A 15,166-nucleotide genomic window follows, 5' to 3' on the forward strand; every position below is an offset into this window, starting at 1 on the left:
AACCCCGTATTTACATATCTGCCACTGTGCAGGAGAATCCGTATAGGTGTTCGAGTGTTCGAACCGTAATGCGCAAGAAATGGTACCGAAACCCCGTATTTACATATCTGCCACTGTGCAGGTGAATCCGTATAGGTGTTCGAGTGGTCGAACCGTAATGCGCAAGAAATGGTACCGAAACCCCGTATTTACATATCTGCCACTGTGCTGGAGAATCCGTATAGGTGTTCGAGTGTTCGAACCGTAATGCGCAAGAAATGGTACCGAAACCCCGTATTTACATATCTGCCACTGTGCAGGAGAATCCGTATAAGTGTTCGAGTGTTCGAACCGTAATGCGCAAGAAATGGTACGGAAACCCCGTATTTAAATATTTGCCACTGTGGAGGAGAATCCGCATAGGTGTTCGAGTGTTCGAACCGTAATGCGCAACAAATGGTTTGTAAACCCCGTATTTACATATCTGCCACTGTGCAGGAGAATCCGTATAGGTGTTCGAGTGTTCCAACCGTAATGCGCAAGAAATGGTACCGAAACCCCGTATTTACATATCTGCCACTGTGCAGGAGAATCCGTATAGGTATTCGAGTGTTCGAACCGTAATGCGCAAGAAATGGTACCGAAACCCCGTATTTACATATCTGCCACTGTGCAGGAGAATCCGCATAGGTGTTCGAGTGTTCGAACCGTAATGCGCAAGAAATGGTATGTAAACCCCGTATTTACATATCTGCCACTTTGCAGGAGAATCCGGATAGGTGTTCGAGTGTTCGAACCGTAATGCGCAAGAAATGGTATGGAAACCCCGTATTTACATATCTGCCACTGTGCAGGAGAATCCGTATAGGTGTTCGAGTGTTCGAACCGTAATGCGCAAGAAATGGTACGGAAACCCCGTATTTACATATCTACCACTGTGCAGGAGAATCCGTATAGGTGTTCCAGTGTTCGAACCGTAATGCGCAAGAAATGGTACCGAAACCCCGTATTTACATATCTGCCACTGTGCAGGAGAATCCGCATAGGTGTTCGAGTGTTCGAACCGTAATGCGCAAGAAATGGTATGTAAACCCCGTATTTACATATCTGCCACTGTGCAGGAGAATCCGTATAGGTGTTCGAGTGTTCGAACCGTAATGCGCAAGAAATGGTACGGAAACCCCGTATTTACATATCTGCCACTGTGCAGGAGAATCCGTATAGGTGTTCCAGTGTTCGAACCGTAATGCGCAAGAAATGGTACCGAAACCCCGTATTTACATATCTGCCACTGTGCAGGAGAATCCGCATAGGTGTTCGAGTGTTCGAACCGTAATGCGCAAGAAATGGTATGTAAACCCCGTATTTACATATCTGCCATTGTGCAGGAGAATCCGTATAGGTGTTCGAGTGTTCGAACCGTAATGCGCAAGAAATGGTACGGAAACCCCGTATTTACATATCTGCCACTGTGCAGGAGAATCCGCATTGGTGTTCGAGTGTTCGAACCGTAATGCGCAAGAAATGGTATGTAAACCCCGTATTTACATATCTGCCACTGTGCAGGAGAATCCGCATAGGTGTTCGAGTGTTCGAACCGTAATGCGGAAGAAATGGTATGTAAACCCCGTATTTACATATCTGCCACTGTGCAGGAGAATCCGTATAGGTGTTCGAGTGTTCCAACCGTAATGCGCAAGAAATGGTACCGAAACCCCGTATTTACATATCTGCCACTGTGCAGGAGAATCCGTATAGGTGTTCGAGTGTTCGAACCGTAATGCGCAAGAAATGGTACGGAAACCCCGTATTTAAATATTTGCCACTGTGGAGGAGAATCCGCATAGGTGTTCGAGTGTTCGAACCGTAATGCGCAAGAAATGGTATGTAAACCCCGTATTTATATATCTGCCACTGTGCAGGAGAATCCGTATAGGTGTTCGAGTGTTCCAACCGTAATGCGCAAGAAATGGTACCGAAACCCCGTATTTACATATCTGCCACTGTGCAGGAGAATCCGTATAGGTGTTCGAGTGTTCGAACCGTAATGCGCAGGAAATGGTACCGAAACCCCGTATTTACATATCTGCCACTGTGCAGGAGAATCCGGATAGGTGTTCGAGTGTTCGAACCGTAATGCGCAAGAAATGGTATGTAAACCCCGTATTTACATATCTGCCACTGTGCAGGAGAATCCGCATAGGTGTTCGAGTGTTCGAACCGTATTGCGCAAGAAATGGTATGTAAACCCCGTATTTACATATCTGCCACTGTGCAGGAGAATCCGTATAGGTGTTCGAGTGTTCGAACCGTAATGCGCAAGAAATGGTACCGAAACCCCGTATTTACATATCTGCCACTGTGCTGGAGAATCCGTATAGGTGTTCGAGTGTTCGAACCGTAATGCGCAAGAAATGGTACCGAAACCCCGTATTTACATATCTGCCACTGTGCAGGAGAATCCGTATAGGTGTTCGAGTGTTCGAACCGTAATGCGCAAGAAATGGTACCGAAACCCCGTATTTACATATCTGCCACTGTGCAGGAGAATCCGCATAGGTGTGCGAGTGTTCGAACCGTATGGCGCAAGAAATGGTATGTAAACCCCGTATTTACATATCTGCCACTGTGCAGGAGAATCCGGATAGGTGTTCGAGTGTTCGAACCGTAATGCGCAAGAAATGGTATGGAAACCCCGTATTTACATATCTGCCACTGTGCAGGAGAATCCGCATAGGTGTTCGAGTGTTCGAACCGTAATGCGCAAGAAACGGTATGTAAACCCCGTATTTACGTATCTGCCACTGTGCAGGAGAATCCGTATAGGTGTTCGAGTGTTCCAACCGTAATGCGCAAGAAATGGTACCGAAACCCCGTATTTACATATCTGCCACTGTGCAGGAGAATCCGTATAGGTGTTCGAGTGTTCGAACCGTAATGGGCAAGAAATGGTACCGAAACCCCGTATTTACATATCTGCCACTGTGTAGGAGAATCCGGATAGGTGTTCGAGTGTTCGAACCGTAATGCGCAAGAAATGGTACCGAAACCCCGTATTTAAATATCTGCCACTGTGCAGGAGAATCCGCATAGGTGTTCGAGTGTTCGAACCGTAATGCGCAAGAAATGGTATGTAAACCCCGTATTTACATATCTGCCACTGTGCAGGAGAATCCGTATAGGTGTTCGAGTGTTCGAACCGTAATGCGCAAGAAATGGTACCGAAACCCCGTATTTACATATCTGCCACTGTGCAGGAGAATCCGCATAGGTGTTCGAGTGTTCGAACCGTAATGCACAAGAAATGGTATGTAAACCCCGTATTTACATATCTGCCACTGTGGAGGAGAATCCGCATAGGTGTTCGAGTGTTCGAACCGTAATGCGCAAGAAATGGTATGTAAACCCCGTATTTACATATCTGCCACTGTGCAGGAGAATCCGTATAGGTGTTCGAGTGTTCGAACCGTAATGCGCAAGAAATGGTACCGAAACCCCGTATTTACATATCTGCCACTGTGCAGGTGAATCCGTATAGGTGTTCGAGTGGTCGAACCGTAATGCGCAAGAAATGGTACCGAAACCCCGTATTTACATATCTGCCACTGTGCTGGAGAATCCGTATAGGTGTTCGAGTGTTCGAACCGTAATGCGCAAGAAATGGTACCGAAACCCCGTATTTACATATCTGCCACTGTGCAGGAGAATCCGTATAAGTGTTCGAGTGTTCGAACCGTAATGCGCAAGAAATGGTACGGAAACCCCGTATTTAAATATTTGCCACTGTGGAGGAGAATCCGCATAGGTGTTCGAGTGTTCGAACCGTAATGCGCAACAAATGGTATGTAAACCCCGTATTTACATATCTGCCACTGTGCAGGAGAATCCGTATAGGTGTTCGAGTGTTCCAACCGTAATGCGCAAGAAATGGTACCGAAACCCCGTATTTACATATCTGCCACTGTGCAGGAGAATCCGTATAGGTATTCGAGTGTTCGAACCGTAATGCGCAAGAAATGGTACCGAAACCCCGTATTTACATATCTGCCACTGTGCAGGAGAATCCGCATAGGTGTTCGAGTGTTCGAACCGTAATGCGCAAGAAATGGTATGTAAACCCCGTATTTACATATCTGCCACTGTGCAGGAGAATCCGGATAGGTGTTCGAGTGTTCGAACCGTAATGCGCAAGAAATGGTATGGAAACCCCGTATTTACATATCTGCCACTGTGCAGGAGAATCCGTATAGGTGTTCGAGTGTTCGAACCGTAATGCGCAAGAAATGGTACGGAAACCCCGTATTTACATATCTACCACTGTGCAGGAGAATCCGTATAGGTGTTCGAGTGTTCGAACCGTAATGCGCAAGAAATGGTACGGAAACCCCGTATTTACATATCTGCCACTGTGCAGGAGAATCCGCATTGGTGTTCGAGTGTTCGAACCGTAATGCGCAAGAAATGGTATGTAAACCCCGTATTTACATATCTGCCACTGTGCAGGAGAATCCGCATAGGTGTTCGAGTGTTCGAACCGTAATGCGCAAGAAATGGTATGTAAACCCCGTATTTACATATCTGCCACTGTGCAGGAGAATCCGTATAGGTGTTCGAGTGTTCCAACCGTAATGCGCAAGAAATGGTACCGAAACCCCATATTTACATATCTGCCACTGTGCAGGAGAATCCGTATAGGTGTTCGAGTGTTCGAACCGTAATGCGCAAGAAATGGTACGGAAACCCCGTATTTAAATATTTGCCACTGTGGAGGAGAATCCGCATAGGTGTTCGAGTGTTCGAACCGTAATGCGCAAGAAATGGTATGTAAACCCCGTATTTATATATCTGCCACTGTGCAGGAGAATCCGTATAGGTGTTCGAGTGTTCCAACCGTAATGCGCAAGAAATGGTACCGAAACCCCGTATTTACATATCTGCCACTGTGCAGGAGAATCCGTATAGGTGTTCGAGTGTTCGAACCGTAATGCGCAGGAAATGGTACCGAAACCCCGTATTTACATATCTGCCACTGTGCAGGAGAATCCAGATAGGTGTTCGAGTGTTCGAACCGTAATGCGCAAGAAATGGTATGTAAACCCCGTATTTACATATCTGCCACTGTGCAGGAGAATCCGCATAGGTGTTCGAGTGTTCGAACCGTATTGCGCAAGAAATGGTATGTAAACCCCGTATTTACATATCTGCCACTGTGCAGGAGAATCCGTATAGGTGTTCGAGTGTTCGAACCGTAATGCGCAAGAAATGGTACCGAAACCCCGTATTTACATATCTGCCACTGTGCTGGAGAATCCGTATAGGTGTTCGAGTGTTCGAACCGTAATGCGCAAGAAATGGTACCGAAACCCCGTATTTACATATCTGCCACTGTGCAGGAGAATCCGTATAGGTGTTCGAGTGTTCGAACCGTAATGCGCAAGAAATGGTACCGAAACCCCGTATTTACATATCTGCCACTGTGCAGGAGAATCCGCATAGGTGTGCGAGTGTTCGAACCGTATGGCGCAAGAAATGGTATGTAAACCCCGTATTTACATATCTGCCACTGTGCAGGAGAATCCGTATAGGTGTTCGAGTGTTCGAACCGTAATGCGCAAGAAATGGTACCGAAACCCCGTATTTACATATCTGCCACTGTTTAGGAGAATCCGTATAGGTGTTCGAGTGTTCGAACCGTAATGCGCAAGAAATGGTACCGAAACCCCGTATTTACATATCTGCCACTATGCAGGATAATCCGGATAGGTGTTCGAGTGTTCGAATCGTAATGCGCAAGAAATGGTACCGAAACCCCGTATTTACATATCTGCCACTGTGCAGGAGAATCCGCATAGGTGTTCGAGTGTTCGAACCGTAATGCGCAAGAAACGGTATGTAAACCCCGTATTTACATATCTGCCACTGTGCAGGAGAATCCGTATAGGTGTTCGAGTGTTCCAACCGTAATGCGCAAGAAATGGTACCGAAACCCCGTATTTACATATCTGCCACTGTGCAGGAGAATCCGTATAGGTGTTCAAGTGTTCGAACCGTAATGGGCAAGAAATGGTACCGAAACCCCGTATTTACATATCTGCCACTGTGCAGGAGAATCCGGATAGGTGTTCGAGTGTTCGAACCGTAATGCGCAAGAAATGGTACCGAAACCCCGTATTTAAATATCTGCCACTGTGCAGGAGAATCCGCATAGGTGTTCGAGTGTTCGAACCGTAATGCGCAAGAAATGGTATGTAAACCCCGTATTTACATATCTGCCACTGTGCAGGAGAATCCGTATAGGTGTTCGAGCGTTCGAACCGTAATGCGCAAGAAATGGTACGGAAACCCCGTATTTACATATCTGCCACTGTGCAGGAGAATCCGCATAGGTGTTCGAGTGTTCGAACCGTAATGCGCAAGAAATGGTACGGAAACCCCGTATTTACATATCTGCCACTGTGCAGGAGAATCCGTATAGGTGTTCGAGTGTTCGAACCGTAATGCGCAAGAAATGGTACGGAAACCCCGTATTTACATATCTGCCACTGTGCAGGAGAATCCGTATAGGTGTTCCAGTGTTCGAACCGTAATGCGCAAGAAATGGTACCGAAACCCCGTATTTACATATCTGCCACTGTGCAGGAGAATCCGCATAGGTGTTCGAGTGTTCGAACCGTAATGCGCAAGAAATGGTATGTAAACCCCGTATTTACATATCTGCCACTGTGTAGGAGAATCCGTATAGGTGTTCGAGTGTTCGAACCGTAATGCGCAAGAAATGGTACGGAAACCCCGTATTTACATATCTGCCACTGTGCAGGAGAATCCGCATTGGTTTTCGAGTGTTCGAACCGTAATGCGCAAGAAATGGTACCGAAACCCCATATTTACATATCTGCCACTGTGCAGGAGAATCCGTATAGGTGTTCGAGTGTTCGAACCGTAATGCGCAAGAAATGGTACCGAAACCCCGTATTTACATATCTGCCACTGTGCAGGAGAATCCGCATAGGTGTTCGAGTGTTCGAACCGTATGGCGCAAGAAATGGTATGTAAACCCCGTATTTACATATCTGCCACTGTGCAGGAGAATCCGTATAGGTGTTCGAGTGTTCGAACCGTAATGCGCAAGAAATGGTACCGAAACCCCGTATTTACATATCTGCCACTGTTTAGGAGAATCCGTATAGGTGTTCGAGTGTTCGAACCGTAATGCGCAAGAAATGGTACCGAAACCCCGTATTTACATATCTGCCACTGTGCAGGATAATCCGGATAGGTGTTCGAGTGTTCGAATCGTAATGCGCAAGAAATGGTACCGAAGCCCCGTATTTACATATCTGCCACTGTGCAGGAGAATCCGCATAGGTGTTCGAGTGTTCAAACCGTAATGCGCAAGAAACGGTTTGTAAACCCCGTATTTACATATCTGCCACTGTGCAGGAGAATCCGTATAGGTGTTCGAGTGTTCCAACCGTATTGCGCAAGAAATGGTACCGAAACCCCGTATTTACATATCTGCCACTGTGCTGGAGAATCCGTATAGGTGTTCGAGTGTTCGAACCGTAATGGGCAAGAAATGGTACCGAAACCCCGTATTTACATATCTGCCACTGTGCAGGAGAATCCGGATAGGTGTTCGAGTGTTCGAACTGTAATGCGCAAGAAATGGTACCGAAACCCCGTATTTAAATATCTGCCACTGTGCAGGAGAATCCGCATAGGTGTTCGAGTGTTCGAACCGTAATGCGCAAGAAATGGTATGTAAACCCCGTATTTACATATCTGCCACTGTGCAGGAGAATCCGTATAGGTGTTCGAGTGTTCGAACCGTAATGCGCAAGAAATGGTACGGAAACCCCGTATTTACATATCTGCCACTGTGCAGGAGAATCCGCATAGGTGTTCGAGTGTTCGAACCGTAATGCGCAAGAAATGCTATGTAAACCCCGTATTTACATATCTGCCACTGTGGAGGAGAATCCGCATAGGTGTTCGAGTGTTCGAACCGTAATGCGCAAGAAATGGTATGTAAACCCCGTATTTACATATCTGCCACTGTGCAGGAGAATCCGTATAGGTGTTCGAGTGTTCGAACCGTAATGCGCAAGAAATGGTACCGAAACCCCGTATTTACATATCTGCCACTGTGCAGGTGAATCCGTATAGGTGTTCGAGTGTTCGAACCGTAATGCGCAAGAAATGGTACCGAAACCCCGTATTTACATATCTGCCACTGTGCTGGAGAATCCGTATAGGTGTTCGAGTGTTCGAACCGTAATGCGCAAGAAATGGTACCGAAACCCCGTATTTACATATCTGCCACTGTGCAGGAGAATCCGTATAAGTGTTCGAGTGTTCGAACCGTAATGCGCAAGAAATGGTACGGAAACCCCGTATTTAAATATTTGCCACTGTGGAGGAGAATCCGCATAGGTGTTCGAGTGTTCGAACCGTAATGCGCAACAAATGGTATGTAAACCCCGTATTTACACATCTGCCACTGTGCAGGAGAATCCGTATAGGTGTTCGAGTGTTCCAACCGTAATGCGCAAGAAATGGTACCGAAACCCCGTATTTACATATCTGCCACTGTGCAGGAGAATCCGTATAGGTATTCGAGTGTTCGAACCGTAATGCGCAAGAAATGGTACCGAAACCCCATATTTACATATCTGCCACTGTGCAGGAGAATCCGGATAGGTGTTCGAGTGTTCGAACCGTAATGCGCAAGAAATGGTATGTAAACCCCGTATTTACATATCTGCCACTGTGCAGGAGAATCCGGATAGGTGTTCGAGTGTTCGAACCGTAATGCGCAAGAAATGGTATGGAAACCCCGTATTTACAAATCTGCCACTGTGCAGGAGAATCCGTATAGGTGTTCGAGTGTTCGAACCGTAATGCGCAAGAAATGGTACGGAAACCCCGTATTTACATATCTACCACTGTGCAGGAGAATCCGTATAGGTGTTCCAGTGTTCGAACCGTAATGCGCAAGAAATGGTACCGAAACCCCGTATTTACATATCTGCCACTGTGCAGGAGAATCCGCATAGGTGTTCGAGTGTTCGAACCGTAATGCGCAAGAAATGGTATGTAAACCCCGTATTTACATATCTGCCACTGTGCAGGAGAATCCGTATAGGTGTTCGAGTGTTCGAACCGTAATGCGCAAGAAATGGTACGGAAACCCCGTATTTACATATCTGCCACTGTGCAGGAGAATCCGTATAGGTGTTCCAGTGTTCGAACCGTAATGCGCAAGAAATGGCACCGAAACCCCGTATTTACATATCTGCCACTGTGCAGGAGAATCCTCATAGGTGTTCGAGTGTTCGAACCGTAATGCGCAAGAAATGGTATGTAAACCCCGTATTTACATATCTGCCACTGTGCAGGAGAATCCGTATAGGTGTTCGAGTGTTCGAACCGTAATGCGCAAGAAATGGTACGGAAACCCCGTATTTACATATCTGCCACTGTGCAGGAGAATCCGCATTGGTGTTCGAGTGTTCGAACCGTAATGCGCAAGAAATGGTATGTAAACCCCGTATTTACATATCTGCCACTGTGCAGGAGAATCCGCATAGGTGTTCGAGTGTTCGAACCGTAATGCGCAAGAAATGGTATGTAAACCCCGTATTTACATATCTGCCACTGTGCAGGAGAATCCGTATAGGTGTTCGAGTGTTCCAACCGTAATGCGCAAGAAATGGTACCGAAACCCCATATTTACATATCTGCCACTGTGCAGGAGAATCCGTATAGGTGTTCGAGTGTTCGAACCGTAATGCGCAAGAAATGGTACGGAAACCCCGTATTTAAATATTTGCCACTGTGGAGGAGAATCCGCATAGGTGTTCGAGTGTTCGAACCGTAATGCGCAAGAAATGGTATGTAAACCCCGTATTTATATATCTGCCACTGTGCAGGAGAATCCGTATAGGTGTTCGAGTGTTCCAACCGTAATGCGCAAGAAATGGTATGTAAACCCCGTATTTACATATCTGCCACTGTGCAGGAGAATCCGTATAGGTGTTCGAGTGTTCCAACCGTAATGCGCAAGAAATGGTACCGAAACCCCATATTTACATATCTGCCACTGTGCAGGAGAATCCGTATAGGTGTTCGAGTGTTCGAACCGTAATGCGCAAGAAATGGTACGGAAACCCCGTATTTAAATATTTGCCACTGTGGAGGAGAATCCGCATAGGTGTTCGAGTGTTCGAACCGTAATGCGCAAGAAATGGTATGTAAACCCCGTATTTATATATCTGCCACTGTGCAGGAGAATCCGTATAGGTGTTCGAGTGTTCCAACCGTAATGCGCAAGAAATGGTACCGAAACCCCGTATTTACATATCTGCCACTGTGCAGGAGAATCCGTATAGGTGTTCGAGTGTTCGAACCGTAATGCGCAGGAAATGGTACCGAAACCCCGTATTTACATATCTGCCACTGTGCAGGAGAATCCAGATAGGTGTTCGAGTGTTCGAACCGTAATGCGCAAGAAATGGTATGTAAACCCCGTATTTACATATCTGCCACTGTGCAGGAGAATCCGCATAGGTGTTCGAGTGTTCGAACCGTATTGCGCAAGAAATGGTATGTAAACCCCGTATTTACATATCTGCCACTATGCAGGAGAATCCGTATAGGTGTTCGAGTGTTCGAACCGTAATGCGCAAGAAATGGTACCGAAACCCCGTATTTACATATCTGCCACTGTGCTGGAGAATCCGTATAGGTGTTCGAGTGTTCGAACCGTAATGCGCAAGAAATGGTACCGAAACCCCGTATTTACATATCTGCCACTGTGCAGGAGAATCCGTATAGGTGTTCGAGTGTTCGAACCGTAATGCGCAAGAAATGGTACCGAAACCCCGTATTTACATATCTGCCACTGTGCAGGAGAATCCGCATAGGTGTGCGAGTGTTCGAACCGTATGGCGCAAGAAATGGTATGTAAACCCCGTATTTACATATCTGCCACTGTGCAGGAGAATCCGTATAGGTGTTCGAGTGTTCGAACCGTAATGCGCAAGAAATGGTACCGAAACCCCGTATTTACATATCTGCCACTGTTTAGGAGAATCCGTATAGGTGTTCGAGTGTTCGAACCGTAATGCGCAAGAAATGGTACCGAAACCCCGTATTTACATATCTGCCACTATGCAGGATAATCCGGATAGGTGTTCGAGTGTTCGAATCGTAATGCGCAAGAAATGGTACCGAAACCCCGTATTTACATATCTGCCACTGTGCAGGAGAATCCGCATAGGTGTTCGAGTGTTCGAACCGTAATGCGCAAGAAACGGTATGTAAACCCCGTATTTACATATCTGCCACTGTGCAGGAGAATCCGTATAGGTGTTCGAGTGTTCCAACCGTAATGCGCAAGAAATGGTACCGAAACCCCGTATTTACATATCTGCCACTGTGCAGGAGAATCCGTATAGGTGTTCAAGTGTTCGAACCGTAATGGGCAAGAAATGGTACCGAAACCCCGTATTTACATATCTGCCACTGTGCAGGAGAATCCGGATAGGTGTTCGAGTGTTCGAACCGTAATGCGCAAGAAATGGTACCGAAACCCCGTATTTAAATATCTGCCACTGTGCAGGAGAATCCGCATAGGTGTTCGAGTGTTCGAACCGTAATGCGCAAGAAATGGTATGTAAACCCCGTATTTACATATCTGCCACTGTGCAGGAGAATCCGTATAGGTGTTCGAGCGTTCGAACCGTAATGCGCAAGAAATGGTACGGAAACCCCGTATTTACATATCTGCCACTGTGCAGGAGAATCCGCATAGGTGTTCGAGTGTTCGAACCGTAATGCGCAAGAAATGGTACGGAAACCCCGTATTTACATATCTGCCACTGTGCAGGAGAATCCGTATAGGTGTTCGAGTGTTCGAACCGTAATGCGCAAGAAATGGTACGGAAACCCCGTATTTACATATCTGCCACTGTGCAGGAGAATCCGTATAGGTGTTCCAGTGTTCGAACCGTAATGCGCAAGAAATGGTACCGAAACCCCGTATTTACATATCTGCCACTGTGCAGGAGAATCCGTATAGGTGTTCGAGTGTTCGAACCGTAATGCGCAAGAAACGGTATGTAAACCCCGTATTTACATATCTGCCACTGTGCAGGAGAATCCGTATAGGTGTTCGAGTGTTCCAACCGTAATGCGCAAGAAATGGTACCGAAACCCCGTATTTACATATCTGCCACTGTGCAGGAGAATCCGTATAGGTGTTCGAGTGTTCGAACCGTAATGGGCAAGAAATGGTACCGAAACCGCGTATTTACATAACTGCCACTGTGCAGGAGAATCCGGATAGGTGTTCGAGTGTTCGAACCGTAATGCGCAAGAAATGGTACCGAAACCCCGTATTTAAATATCTGCCACTGTGCAGGAGAATCCGCATAGGTGTTCGAGTGTTCGAACCGTAATGCGCAAGAAATGGTATGTAAACCCCGTATTTACATATCTGCCACTGTGCAGGAGAATCCGTATAGGTGTTCGAGTGTTCGAACCGTAATGCGCAAGAAATGGTACGGAAACCCCGTATTTACATATCTGCCACTGTGCAGGAGAATCCGCATAGGTGTTCGAGTGTTCGAACCGTAATGCGCAAGAAATGGTACCGAAACCCCGTATTTACATATCTGCCACTGTGCAGGAGAATCCGCATAGGTGTTCGAGTGTTCGAACCGTAATGCACAAGAAATGGTATGTAAACCCCGTATTTACATATCTGCCACTGTGGAGGAGAATCCGCATAGGTGTTCGAGTGTTCGAACCGTAATGCGCAAGAAATGGTATGTAAACCCCGTATTTACATATCTGCCACTGTGCAGGAGAATCCGTATAGGTGTTCGAGTGTTCGAACCGTAATGCGCAAGAAATGGTACCGAAACCCCGTATTTACATATCTGCCACTGTGCAGGTGAATCCGTATAGGTGTTCGAGTGGTCGAACCGTAATGCGCAAGAAATGGTACCGAAACCCCGTATTTACATATCTGCCACTGTGCTGGAGAATCCGTATAGGTGTTCGAGTGTTCGAACCGTAATGCGCAAGAAATGGTACCGAAACCCCGTATTTACATATCTGCCACTGTGCAGGAGAATCCGTATAAGTGTTCGAGTGTTCGAACCGTAATGCGCAAGAAATGGTACGGAAACCCCGTATTTAAATATTTGCCACTGTGGAGGAGAATCCGCATAGGTGTTCGAGTGTTCGAACCGTAATGCGCAACAAATGGTTTGTAAACCCCGTATTTACATATCTGCCACTGTGCAGGAGAATCCGTATAGGTGTTCGAGTGTTCCAACCGTAATGCGCAAGAAATGGTACCGAAACCCCGTATTTACATATCTGCCACTGTGCAGGAGAATCCGTATAGGTATTCGAGTGTTCGAACCGTAATGCGCAAGAAATGGTACCGAAACCCCGTATTTACATATCTGCCACTGTGCAGGAGAATCCGCATAGGTGTTCGAGTGTTCGAACCGTAATGCGCAAGAAATGGTATGTAAACCCCGTATTTACATATCTGCCACTTTGCAGGAGAATCCGGATAGGTGTTCGAGTGTTCGAACCGTAATGCGCAAGAAATGGTATGGAAACCCCGTATTTACATATCTGCCACTGTGCAGGAGAATCCGTATAGGTGTTCGAGTGTTCGAACCGTAATGCGCAAGAAATGGTACGGAAACCCCGTATTTACATATCTACCACTGTGCAGGAGAATCCGTATAGGTGTTCCAGTGTTCGAACCGTAATGCGCAAGAAATGGTACCGAAACCCCGTATTTACATATCTGCCACTGTGCAGGAGAATCCGCATAGGTGTTCGAGTGTTCGAACCGTAATGCGCAAGAAATGGTATGTAAACCCCGTATTTACATATCTGCCACTGTGCAGGAGAATCCGTATAGGTGTTCGAGTGTTCGAACCGTAATGCGCAAGAAATGGTACGGAAACCCCGTATTTACATATCTGCCACTGTGCAGGAGAATCCGTATAGGTGTTCCAGTGTTCGAACCGTAATGCGCAAGAAATGGTACCGAAACCCCGTATTTACATATCTGCCACTGTGCAGGAGAATCCGCATAGGTGTTCGAGTGTTCGAACCGTAATGCGCAAGAAATGGTATGTAAACCCCGTATTTACATATCTGCCATTGTGCAGGAGAATCCGTATAGGTGTTCGAGTGTTCGAACCGTAATGCGCAAGAAATGGTACGGAAACCCCGTATTTACATATCTGCCACTGTGCAGGAGAATCCGCATTGGTGTTCGAGTGTTCGAACCGTAATGCGCAAGAAATGGTATGTAAACCCCGTATTTACATATCTGCCACTGTGCAGGAGAATCCGCATAGGTGTTCGAGTGTTCGAACCGTAATGCGGAAGAAATGGTATGTAAACCCCGTATTTACATATCTGCCACTGTGCAGGAGAATCCGTATAGGTGTTCGAGTGTTCCAACCGTAATGCGCAAGAAATGGTACCGAAACCCCGTATTTACATATCTGCCACTGTGCAGGAGAATCCGTATAGGTGTTCGAGTGTTCGAACCGTAATGCGCAAGAAATGGTACGGAAACCCCGTATTTAAATATTTGCCACTGTGGAGGAGAATCCGCATAGGTGTTCGAGTGTTCGAACCGTAATGCGCAAGAAATGGTATGTAAACCCCGTATTTATATATCTGCCACTGTGCAGGAGAATCCGTATAGGTGTTCGAGTGTTCCAACCGTAATGCGCAAGAAATGGTACCGAAACCCCGTATTTACATATCTGCCACTGTGCAGGAGAATCCGTATAGGTGTTCGAGTGTTCGAACCGTAATGCGCAGGAAATGGTACCGAAACCCCGTATTTACATATCTGCCACTGTGCAGGAGAATCCGGATAGGTGTTCGAGTGTTCGAACCGTAATGCGCAAGAAATGGTATGTAAACCCCGTATTTACATATCTGCCACTGTGCAGGAGAATCCGCATAGGTGTTCGAGTGTTCGAACCGTATTGCGCAAGAAATGGTATGTAAACCCCGTATTTACATATCTGCCACTGTGCAGGAGAATCCGTATAGGTGTTCGAGTGTTCGAACCGTAATGCGCAAGAAATGGTACCGAAACCCCGTATTTACATATCTGCCACTGTGCTGGAGA

The sequence above is a fragment of the Camellia sinensis genome, chromosome 11 (genome assembly GCF_055761805.1).
Source record: "Camellia sinensis isolate YWXY chromosome 11, ASM5576180v1, whole genome shotgun sequence".
Classification (NCBI taxonomy): domain Eukaryota; kingdom Viridiplantae; phylum Streptophyta; class Magnoliopsida; order Ericales; family Theaceae; genus Camellia; species Camellia sinensis.